The sequence below is a fragment of the Spermophilus citellus genome, assembly GCF_964194105.1.
Source record: "Spermophilus citellus genome assembly, chromosome: 16".
Lineage (NCBI taxonomy): Eukaryota > Metazoa > Chordata > Mammalia > Rodentia > Sciuridae > Spermophilus > Spermophilus citellus.
Window position 1 is genome coordinate 79,410,745 of NC_138196.1, and position 12,843 is coordinate 79,423,587.

At 46.3% G+C, this 12,843-nt stretch overlaps 1 protein-coding gene across 2 annotated transcripts in view; it reads right to left on the bottom strand.

Moving 5' to 3' along the window:
* ZNF395 (zinc finger protein 395) overlaps positions 1 to 12,323 on the bottom strand; it is a 35,406-nt gene extending 23,083 nt beyond the window's left edge. For both annotated transcript variants that reach the window (XM_081269907.1, XM_081269906.1), the window contains exon 1: positions 12,186 to 12,323. The gene's annotated coding sequence lies outside the window, so the exon portion shown is untranslated. The remainder of the gene's footprint in view (positions 1 to 12,185) is intronic.
* Positions 12,324 to 12,843: the final 520 nt, after the last annotated feature.

Genomic DNA, 12,843 nt, shown 5'->3' on the forward strand with positions numbered 1-12,843 from the left:
GGTCCCTGCTTCTAAACTCCTGAGTTATGGAGAGGTTAATGTGCACTAGAGACTGGCACTGGGTTAGTCAGCTTTCTGTCGCTGTGATAAATATCTGGAAAAAAAAAACAAAGGAGGAAAAGATTTACTTTGGCTCACAATTTCAGAGGCCTCAGTCCAAAGACGGCAGGCTCCATTGCTAAGGGTCCGAGGTGAGGCCTAGAGCATCACAGAGGAAGGGAGTGACAGAGGAAGGCAGTTCAAGGCAGTTGGGAAGCAGAGAGGAAAGAGCTGGGGACAAGATATCATCCTCAAGGCCACACCCCCAAGCACCCACTCCCTTCAACTAGCTTCCACCTCCTAAAGTTTCCACCACCATTTTGTTAGAAATCCTTTAATGATTTTATCCACTGGGGGGGTCAGCGTCCTCCTGATCCGATCACTCCCGAAACCCTGTCTGAGCACTGCTACACTGGTGACCCAGTCCACAACACATGGGTTTTTGAGAGACACTTTATATCCAAACCATAACAGGCATGGAAGAGAAAATGGGCATTTTGAAGCAAAGTAGCAAGTGCAAGCAGGATTCTCCCAGAATCAAGCTCCTTTTTTTTTTTTTTTTTTTTTTTTGCAGTGCTGGGGATGAACCCAGGGATTTGCACATAGGAAGCAAATGCTCTACCACTGAGCCACATCCCAGCCCTACAGTAGCTGTTCTTATGTCACCATTTACAGATATTGGATTAAATATCCAATTTGGATATTTAATGAGACAGTGATTTTTTTTTTCAAAACTACCTTGGTTTTTAAGAGTCATGAAGCTCCTCTTCCTAGATATTCTGATTCCCCAGGTCCAAGGGAAGCATAATGAGAAAGAAAATACTAAGAAAATGTACATCAGGGGCTGGGGTTGTAGCTCAGTGGTTGAGCGCTTGCCTCACATGCATGAGGCACTGGGTTTGATATTCAGCCCTGCAGATAGATAGATAAATAAATAAATAGTGTCCATCTACAACTAAAAAAAAAATTTTTTTTAATGAAAATGCACATCAAATCAGAGTACACAATAAGGGGTGTTGACCAATAAATAAATAAGAACAGGAGCCAGGCACAGTGGTGCATGCCTATAATCCCAATGTCTTAGGAGGCTGAGGCAGGAGGATAGCAGATTCAACGTCAGCCTCAGCAACTCAGCCAGGCCCTAAGCAACTTAGCAAGAGCCTGTCTCAAAATTAAACATAAAAAATAAAAGGGCTGGGGGTGGAGGCAAAGGGCCCTGGGTTCAATCCCCAGTACAAATGTGCATATGCACACACAAATAGGCACCAAACTCCAGGAGGTGGTGAAGAGCCAAATGTATGAGAAGATCAAAGTGGGAATTTGAACAAAAGGGGAAAACAGCACATTTTAACAATAACAATGGCAATGTGAATGATCTAGGGGGAAAAAATCAAAACCTTGCAAGAATTCTGTGTTAACAGTCACAACCACTACAGGGACTTCTGTCACTATCCATCAGACTGCCATCTTATTATGATCACAAAGGCCAAACAGTAAAAATATCCTGCCCAACAATACTGTAAAAGTACTAAAAAACAGAAACAAACCTACTGTCTACCCCGTTCAAATTAGAAAATTACCTACCTTAGAACAACGGTCACTGCCCATCAAGAAAGACGGGTTGCAAAGCCAGAGAACCGTCAACCTGCACTGGCTGCAGGGTGGGAGGGCAAGCTAAGAAGACACACCTCCGCCATCAGACCAGAAAGGTCAAGGCCAAGAGGGCCTAAGATAACCCACCAAGTGAGAGAGGAAGGGACACTAACTTGGTCACCCAGCCTGAAATGACAGGAAAGGAGGCCCTAACGCTCACCAGAGCCCAGAGAGGAGATGTCTGAGCACCTCAAAGAAGGTAAGAGAAGTGGGCTGCTGGGCCCAGACAAGGGTATGGATGCAATGTGGGGTTCTCCCAGGATCAGGACGTGGGCTGTTTTCACCACCATCTGCGTAAGGATCTGAAGACCAAGGCACAGGAAATCATGAAGGCTGCAGAAGGCTCTGCCTCTTCCCAGCTGGGTGACCAGTGGCACCAGCACATAGCCAGTCTTGAAGTGTCTTGGGGAGGGACATGGCCACACCCTCCCTTGCCATCAGTCAGACCTGATGTCATTAAAATTCATGTTTTCCAGAAGTTCTGCAGAGAGCTGGGGAGGCGGTAGCCACAAGCATAAATAACAGAGAGGCACACACCATTTTCTCTAATTAACGTAAACCATGAGTAGCAGTACTGTGGCAGGGTTCAAGATGCTCTTAAAGAACACTAAAAATACTTCCAAATGCCTCAACTTCAGCTTGAGTGTTTAAGTCACACTTTGCATTTTAAAGATGGCCAGGAGAAGACCCACAGAAGCAATGAGGTATGTAGTTAATGAGTGGAGTGGGCCTAGAATTTATCATCCAGAATACACAGTGGACTGTTCATCCATCCCCCTGACTCTCCCCCATGCAAGCACTATCAATATACAGGCCAAAGTCCTAAAGGCGGGGACCAAACATAATTAACTGTGGGGCCCAGAAGAGACCTTCCCAACATCAACCCTTCTCACCAACCAGCAGAGACCTGTGTGGCCCCCAAGGGCAGGTGAGCACACACCCCACACCCGGCACATTCTAAGTCCTGGCCTAGTCTTCCAATGATTTAGCAGACTGCAAGCATCCCTGGGTCTATAGAAACTCTAAGCAAAGAAGTGTCCCTATAGTGTGCCTTTATCTGAACGTACAAATAAAGTACCCCACTACCCCATGATTCCACTTTCTCAGAACCTACTCCAGAGAAAACTCACAGGTGCTGCAAAGAGCCCATGTGCAACAATGTTTTTTTGTAACAAATATTTGTAACAGAAAAGGATCAGAAGTAACTTTCATGTCAATACACTAGGAAAGGAGAAACAATTGTTTAGCCTTCTATTTCTAAAAGAGATTGAGCAAGCAGGAATTAAATAAAATCAAGAAGACCCTACTGTGGTCTATGAACGTGCAGTTCAGTGCACTTGACTTTCTGTAAGCCCTGGAGGCATAAATGTAAATATGCAAAGCATCTGAAGAATACCAGCAGCCCTGGGAGGGTGGTCAGCCTCTGGGGAAAGGACTGGGATTAGGAGTGGTGGTCAAGGAAGAAGCTAGTCTGGAGGATTTGCATTCTTTTCCCCTACAGAGAATGTGTTCATGTATTACTTATATAATGAAATTTTCATGCAATCATTTAATTTTAAAAAAGGAAGAAAAGAAGCAGACCCTGCTCAATACATTTTTATAATGAATTTAGGAGTGATCTTCTCAAGTCTGGTTCAGCTTGCCAGGAGGCTGAGAGCTGAGCAGCACGTATCTGCATTCCCAGCCAGCAGTGGGCTTTGCCACACAGATCTTGTTTCAATCTTACAAGCACAACTCTGCAACTCCATAACTCCAAGGACTCTTAATTTCATAGCCAACCGGTTCAAGGGAGAGGCAGGAAAAAAAGAGAAAGCATGTCAGGGGACTGCTGGTAATCCAAAGGGATGTCCCAGGAGCAACTCCAGTTCTAACCCAGCAATTCAGCTCTCCAACACAACAAATTACAACACGCACAGGCACATAGGCGCACACATGACCACGTCTCCTCCACACAAGGATGAGCTGACTGTGCCTTATACTCTTACATCTGGGAACTGGGATTCCTTGCAATGAAAGGAAAAATCTGAACTTCTCATCAGACAAATGCTAAGACATTATTATTCACTTTCTGGGGTCACCTAATCATATAGGACACTGATGAGGTTGTTGTTGTTGTTGTTACTTAGTTTATGCTTTGCAGTGCTGGGGGTCAAACCCAGGACCTCATGCAAGCTAGGCAAGCTCTCTACCTCTGAGCTACACCCCCAGTCCCAACAGTGATGTTTAAACACACACACACACACACACACACCTTCACCTCTTCAAAGCACTACTTAGAGAGTCCTTGGAAACATACAATTATAATATTAAAAACTGACTAGGCAAAACTATAGTGATAGAAATCAGATATGTGGCACTTCCTGTAGGATTACCTGGAAATGGTCCCAAGGAACATTTCTGGGGGGATGGATATGTTTCATTGCTATATGCATTTGTCAAAACTGACTAAACAACAACCTTGCAATCTGAACATTCCACCATATGTAAAATGTACCTCAATTAAAAAAAAAAAATATATATATATATATATATATATATAAACTCAGCCTCTCTCCCAGCTACAGCAGAACTGTAAGCTGTCCTGTGAGACACTGGAAATCTCTTTGTGGTGCTATGTAAGGTGCATGAGTAGCCATAAACATGACTAACATGGACAGAGGACACAGGAGTTAGGACAGCACAGCAAGAACAATGTGTATGCAGCAGCAGAAGAAAAACAGAGGAGAGCAAGTTTTAATTCCCTGCACTCAGTTACTGGATATGGTTGTTTTTACTAAGAATTTTATGACTTCCCAGTACTCAAAGGGGAGGGGGGGGGCTGAGAAATGTTCTTTCTTATTTTGCTCTTTTTAGAAAAAAAACAAAACAAAACTATATGTTGGTCTAACTTTTCCCCATCCCTACTATATGTGGCCCAGGAAACCAATTCAATGCCATTCACCAAGCCCAGCGGATGTGACAGACAACACACATGGCAGAAATGATGCAGAAATAAAGGAGGCCATTATTCAGCTCTAAATAGCCAAGTTCTGCCTAAGCGTGTTACACACACCTAAAACTGCTATTCCTTGAGTTGATGGGCCCCCAAAATACTCTCTTCCATGTCAAGAGAGAGCACTTCCTTGCCAAATACCAATTTTTCAAATGCCAGAATAAGAGCATGAATCACATGGAGACAGAAATCATCTTGTGATCTTCTCCAAGGATGAGATAAACCTCTATGCACTGTGCAGAACTCAATAAGCTCTTGCAATGTGAGTTAGCCCAAGCACTGCCCCCCAATACAACAACAAAAGTCATCCAAAAATGTCAGGGAGAGCAGTCTAAAAAAATTAAGAACCAGGGTGTATTTTAAGTAAACCATATGTAAGCAAAACTTGAACAAAGTTAAGCTAAATCAAATTTTCAACATGTACGCTATAAACGATAAAAGCATAAAATTTTTAAAATATTTAATTCAAACTACAAACTTCCCATTATTAACTAGATACATGCCTACCTGCAAAAATCCTCATCAAAAGTCTCTTTAAATGTATCTTCCCCTTATTCTCTCTGTCACTAAGCTATAGAGTAATCAGAAGGCTCAGTCCCATCTCTGTGTAAGGATGGTGTTGAACTCGCTATTCTGGTGATTTGAATCCACAGTGTGACGTGAAGGAGCAAGGGACACTCAAGGGTACTTCCAGGTCCTCCACAGCCAAGCGAGAATCCAGCATCCAACCCTAGGACTTCATCTTGATTGAGTCAAGAACTGGCCAATCAATAATCACATTATTTTGTGATAACCTATTTGGTTATTATCTAAACCTATTTGGCTCATTATCTTCTGCTTCTTCCCCCAGTTTCTTACTTTTCCTAAGGACCAAATTTCATTTTCAGCAGCCCAGGGGCCACAAACTGAGTCCCAAGCCACATTACAATCGCTAAAATGATCCCAGAGTCTTTCAAAAATGTTAGGAGCAGTGCTAGGTGTGGTGGTGCATGCCTGTAATACCAGCCACTCAGAAGGCTGAGGCAGAAGGGTCACACGTTTGAGGTCGGCCTTGGCAATTTAGTAAGATTCTATCTAAAATAAGAATTTTTTTTAAAGGGCTGGGATGTAGCTCAGGGGTAGAGCACCATGCCTAGCATAGGCAAGGCCCTGGGTTCAATCCTTGTGTGTGTGATCATGCACACACAAAGAAACTTATTTATTGGAACCTATTTTTAAACATTTTTTTTTTTAAAGAGAGAGGGAGAGAGGGAGAGAGAGAGGAGAGAGAGAGAGAACTTCAATATTTATTTTTCAGTTATCGGCGGACACAACATCTTTGTTGGTATGTGGTGCTGAGGATCAACCCGGGCCGCACGCATGCCAGGCGAGAGCGCTACCGCTTGAGCCACATCCCCAGCCCCTAAACATTTTTTTTTAATTACATGATGTTGATTCACACTATGCCAATGATGGCATGTCCTCTATTCCACGTGATCTTTCAGCTTCAACAAGTCACATAACAAATGACCCTGAGGACTGGAAGTGGTTTGGGAGGTCTGCCCAACTCCTGCCCTCCTCTTCCACAGCATCCCCAATTGACCCACTCAGCCCAACTTGAGTACTTCCAACAGGAGGCTCAGTGCTTCAATGGCAGACAGGTCCACAGTTGAGCAGGTCGGCCAACTAGAAAATCCCTTTACGTTTGATATCTGTTCTCCCCATCTTTAGGGGTAAAGAGAACCTTAAAGTCCATCATCTGCAGCATAATTCTACAAAAAAGGAATCTGCCACTGCAGGGGGTAAACAATTGTTCCTCCTGTGGGTCATATATCCGACACCAGGAACAAAAGCACTCGAGTCCGCTCATTCCCAACCCCTGACAACCATGGCAGTGTTGGAAGGTGCTACCACGTACCCAGCCCAGGAGTGTGCTCCAGTCACTCCCTAGTCATCATCCCAGTCTCCCTTCACAGATCATGTAGCACCATGGTAGAACATCCCTGGGATGACCCCTAGTACAGGGGGGAAAAAAAAGTGACTAAAGTAATTCACCTTGACCTACCTAGAAGCAAGCAACCAGTATCATATTTTTGGTATTAGTATATTAGTCTATTTCCTTCCAGTCATTTCCTACATGCATTTTTTAACATTTGAAATCATATTGTTGATGTACATTAACTTTTAGCAGAAACATTCTTCCCTGTTATTTCAAAACTATTTCTAAATATTATTTTTTGTAACTTCTTAACACTTGTCATAAAGACACACCCATCAGAATTCACCTGTTCATTATCTCCAACCCACACTGCTGAATATTTAGGTTGTTTCCAATTTTTCACTATAGATTTTTGTTGTTGTTGTTGTTATTATTTCAAACTCTGAATAATCTCTGTGCATAAAACATCATCTATATCTTTGATATGGTCTCAGATATATCCTCAGAAGAGAAATTCTCAGAATGCATGAACATGATATAGTAAGCGTTCACAATTTTAAAATTAAATCACACTTTACATTTATTCCTTACTGACATTTTCTTTTTTCCTTTTTTAATTTGGACTTCTCATGCTCAATGATTTTGAACCTTGAGTTATCTGTTAAAGAAGCAAACCCTCCCATGTCTGTGCCACCAACAAATCTGAGGAGCACAGCTTCTGTATCTTCAACCACAACACTGGGAAAACGCTGAACAGATCAAAGCCAAGAACAGAACCCTATGGCACTTTCAGACCTGGTTCCAGGCTGACTCAGGGCCAATAATTAACAATTTTTGCATATGACTGTCAAGTTAAATTAATAACACCATCCAGCCCACTTTACCACTTCTGATTTAATATGGACAATTGTGTCTCAGGAAACCATTCAGTGCATCACTAAAGCCAAAACATACCACAGCTGCCACCTGCTTCCCCTGGTTAGTAACCAAACCATCCTGCAAAAAGGAGATGGATTTACTTGATATGATTCAGGTGACTTCTGGTTAGCCTTGTAGCCTGTAGCCACATATTTTTAAGCAAAATGTACGCCAGCCTCAATTTTAATATTTAATGTTATAAAAGCAATATTTTTAAATAACTGAACATTGTCCTACCTATAAAGAGCAGGATGACTACTAATCAGTCCCTCTGTAGCTCACTGGGAGGAACTCTGAATCATGGGAGGTTATGGATTCCTTGGAGTACACCAGACTGATCTAGACCAGAGACCTGAACCTAGGTCTTCAGGTGGTTCCAACCACGCCAAGTTTTCCGGAACCATTTGCATCAATACCTGTGCCTGAGCCAGCTATTCCATGATCATTATGAGTCTCTCGGGATCCTGGATGCCTGCCTCCTGGGGTGAGACTGGGAGTAAGGAAGAGTAGAGAAAAGGCCCAGCCCTTTTCCTGGTTCTTCCTTTAGCACTGGCTCACAGAACCAAAGCTTCTGAGAAGCTAATGTCATAAGGCATTGACAGCCACAACTCACAGCTCACCAAGTTATTACCCCAACATCAACCTCTGACACAAGCCAGGAACCATCATCTAACCATACCAGCCAGAAATGGGAAACAGGGAAGTCTGAGACACATTGGCATCACTGGAGATCTGCCCACCATGCAGAACACGGGTCAAAGCCCTCTCTAACAAATACCATTTAAATAAATACCACTGTAAAAATACTTCCATGTCCCAAATAGCATCTCCTCAGAAAGTGCCGCTGGCTTGCCTAAAACAAACTGCTTGCCCATAAATATTTCAGATTCCATGTCACACTCTTCCCAAAACACTCCATGGCCACCAGAACCCAAAAGATAGCTGGCTTGATGTTCGAGGCTCTTGAAAACGGAGGTGACAAAGCCAAATATCTACAGGCTTCAGCAGAGAACATAAAGAAATTGGACCAAGGCCACAGAAAGCATTGGGACCATGAGAACTGGGAACCCTAAGGTCTTCTCCAGAAGGAGCTCCAGATGACTGCCCGGATCCTTGACTGTTCCCAACAGTTTTAAAAACTTCTGTGTTGTCCAAACTAGAACATACCTGTAGACTTAAAACATTCTGCAGGCCACCCCTTCACAAACCCTGTACTACCTCGGACCCTAAACCACCTTTCCAACCTCATCTCTCCCTCTGCTCCCACAACAGTCTTCAGTTCTCACACAAGCACTGTGTATGCGTTCCTAACCCCAAGCTCTTGCTCCCTCTGCCCCACGCGGCACCAGAAGACACCCCAACTGCTCATCCCAGACTTCCTTCCTTTTTCCAAAGAAGTTTTCCAAGCCACACAGTACACATTATTCCCCACTTCTTTAAATCCTAACATGCTTATATTTCATTTTGGCATTTAATTGTCTTACCTTGCTCCTAATCTAATGTATACTTCGTCTCTCCAACTAGACTGTGAACTTTCCATCTCTCTCTTACGCCTCCTTCTACCTTCGGCACTGGGAAGGGTAGCTCTGCACACTAGCAGCTTAGTAAATACTTACTGAATGTGAAAATTCTCTCTGGGCTCTTTAAACGGTGGGTTATGCTCCATTAGAGAGTGGTTAGATCAACTTGGTGGGAGACAATAGCATTTTTTAGTAACAAAAAATAGAATAGGCAGTAAAAATGTCAGAGAAGATTATTATCCCAACCAAAGGGAAAAAAAAGGTAGTACTTCATGAACTAAGATTTTTTTTTTTACATACATGATCATATGTGGTAGATCACAATGTAAATTTTAGTTCTTAGTGTAGGTCATGGTCAAAACAGGGCAGAAAACACTGCTTTACAGTAAGTAAGCGAGCTCAACCACTGCTCCATGCAATTAGTTTTTGGATGTTCAGATATTCCCTATAAAGGGAAAAAATATCTGTTCTGTTCCCCCTTAGGTTCCCCTTCTAGGTCCTCTTCCCCTGCCAGTTCACTCATCCTGCATCTCACAGAAACAAGGAGGCTAAGTAACTGTAATTACATTCTCAGCTCATTCAGCAACCTTTTGCAATCATCCTTCAAATTCAGATGTTTCAAGTTGAGGCTTGGGGAATTTGTTCAGCAAATCACCCTAAATCACCCTTGCAACAAGAAAGCAGAATTCAGAGCTCAGGAAAAATGGCACCAGCTAGCTCCCTTCTGCCGCAGGTCACCAGAATCAGGGGAACTGGCAACTGGATCAGGTTGGGATGGACCAAGCCCTATAAAAGGCAATATCCTAGGCCCAAAGTTCTCTCCCCTTTTTTCAAATCATCTAGACGCTCCATCCTCCCCTGGCACAAATGGGACACTGGGACTAACCCAACGAAGCAAAGTTCAACATGCTTCAGAGCCCAACAATTTACACCTTTAGCAAATTCCATTCTAACTTCTCTCCAATTCCACTCTCATGATTATGAGACTAAATGACCCCATTTTCCTAGGAGCACTAATTACCAAAAGTTGCTTCTCCAACCTCAAGGTCAACAGCAGGCAGTGCCACATGATTTGCAATGCAAGAGGGATAAGCAGAAGCCCTCCAAGTCAGAACCCGAGTCCACCTCACATACTTAGCCAGCTGTCTGGCCAAGAAGAACCCCCACTTATTCTGAGTGCCTTTCCTCTCCCTCTCCCTAACTATACCCCCATGGGTTCCCACCAATCTCAGAGCCTCAGTTGCTGGCAGGACACCTCCATTTGAATATTGTGGCAAACACAGGAAACTTCTCTACAGGCTGAGTGTCAATTTCTTCTCCATACAACACACATTTCCGATTTCTCAAATTACCAACTACAGCAATTCCAAGGCCCTGGCGTATAATCAATTTCCACAAAGAATTAATTTCCATTCATCTCTTCCTTTTGCCCTACCCCGGACAACAGATGATTTCAACAATAATGTTTCTAAAACTCACCCTCCTTTCCATTTCCAATTAAACCCAGTCCAAATTCCTGTGCACTCCACAAGCACAACAGCCTACTAGCTGATCTGTCTCCTAATATTACTTTCAAAAACCTTTCCAAATGCTGTTTCCTTACATCACTCTCTGGCCCAAAAAAAACTTCACTGTCTCCCCAGTACACACAGGGTAAAGTGCAATTCCCCATTCTGGCTTTCTAGGACTTTCACAATCTCAACCATTGTTCCTCTCCATCTTTATCTCCTACTGTTCAGGAAACATTCCAAGGTAGCCAAGGCCATCTCCTTGTCTCTCCGGAAAGCCACGTTCAGTACCATTCTGTGACCCATCTCATCTTCCAAGAATATTGTGCTGCAGTTCCTACCCATGGCTCCTTTCTCTGACCCCCCAAAGCACCTATATCTACACCTCAAATTTGGACAGTTAACTGTGTCCTATCTGGAGGTCTTATTTCACAGGCTCAAGTCTTTCTGGGTCCTGTATGAGATTCTAAACCCTAGAGGAGATCATCCCACAGATCTTTTGTAGCCTTCCTAGCTTCCACTGTAGTCATACCATTTTTACTTTGAACTTGAGCTTTCAAATCACTTTCACCTAGTCGATAGACTTCCTGAGGCCTTAGATTTCATAGGTGCCTCTTAGCATCTCCCAGAGACCACAGCAGCTCCTCAAAAGGACCTGTGGAGTTGAAGGTAATGCTATGTTTCCAGCTTCCTCCAAACCAGGAACTTCTGTTTACACAACACCTCGAGGAGGGTGTTGGAAAGCCTTCAATACCTGTTGATCACTCACTTTGAAGAAACTGCCTAGTTGCACCTTTCTGCAAAGGGGGTGCAGAGAAAGCAATGACTGCCTGGTGGCCTGGCATCATGGGAAGGAAGGTCTGGTGGAAGTCCTCCAAAGCCAGAGAAAACAGGAGGCAGAGCACACCTCTCGCCTGGCAGGTGGGCTTCTTGAGATCGCTAACTCCGCCCTAAGGCCAAGAAACTGAGCCCGAACTCCAAAGCAGGGAAGAAAATGCTGCCTTTGAAATTGTTTGCACACGACACACGACAAACTCCAGGTCCAGGCCCCCACCCAGGCACCCCATATGTCCACAGTGCCACCGCCAGGAAAAGACAAGGACCTGGGGTAAGGAACAGGCAGGCTGAGAACACGGGGACTGAAAGGGTAATAGCCAGAAGCGGTTTGAGAGAGGGTGAGCGACAGCCAGCGGGGTGGAGGGTGTGTCGCGCCGCGGGTCAGGCAGCCCAGCGCAAGCTTGCTCGTCACGAGAGTGGGCAGGAGCGCAAGGGGCGCCCGGCTGGCGGCCCAGCCAGAAAGGATCCGGGAGGACGCAGGTTAATCGATCAGTCAGTCTCCCTCCGGAGAGGCGACTCCGGACCACCGCTCAAAGTTGGGAGGGGGATCCGATGCGAGCGCCGGCAGCGGCGAGATAAACAAGGCGGCGCACCGGAGGGCGCGCGGCCACCCCAACCCGGCCACCCGGCCAGCGCCGGCACTGCTGCAGCGGCCCCGCGCCCCACCCGCCGCTGCCCCGGCCGCGCCGGCCTCCGGGCCCCCGGCCGCGGTCCAGGCCCCGAGGGCGTGCGGAGCGTGGGAAGTTCCCGGCCGCCCCCGTCCCCGGGCTGCAGCGCCGCGAGGTCCCCGCGCAGCTCACCTCCACCCGCCACGAGCAGCAGCGCGGGCCGGGCAGCTCCCGCTCGAACCGCTCGGCTCCGGGCTGCAGCCGCCGCGGCCCTGCCCGCCCACCGGCGCGGCCCGCAGCCCCGCTCCGCTCCGCTCCGCTCCGGCCGCCCTCCCGCCGAGGCTCAGTTCGCGCCCACCTGGCCGGCCTGCCCTCCCTCTCCGGGACACTGCGCTCACGTACGCGGCCGCGGCCACAACCCGGCCCGGATTCCCCGCCCGGGAAGGGAGCGCAAGAGCAGCCAGACTGCGAGCGGACGGGCGAGACTCGGGGACAGACACACCCACCCCGCGCCGCCCAACCCGCGTGCCCCCAGCCCCAGGCGCCGCGCGTGCACGGGCCTGCGCGCCCCTCCTCGGCCTCGCGCACTGGCCCCCCACCGCCCCCGCACGCCAGGGATACACACCCCCAGTCGCCCGTAGACCGTCGGCGCTCAATAAGTGCCTGAGCAACTCCTCAGCACATGCGCACTTGAACCTGACCGAGTTGTGACCCACCCCCGCCCCCGCCCCCAAATCGGAACCAGCAGCTGCAGCCCCGAACCAAACTTGAGTGTATGCCTCTTTTTTTTTTTTTTCCACTGAACCGCAAACCCAGCCAAAGTTTCTCGCTGTTGTTTTTCCAGGCCTGG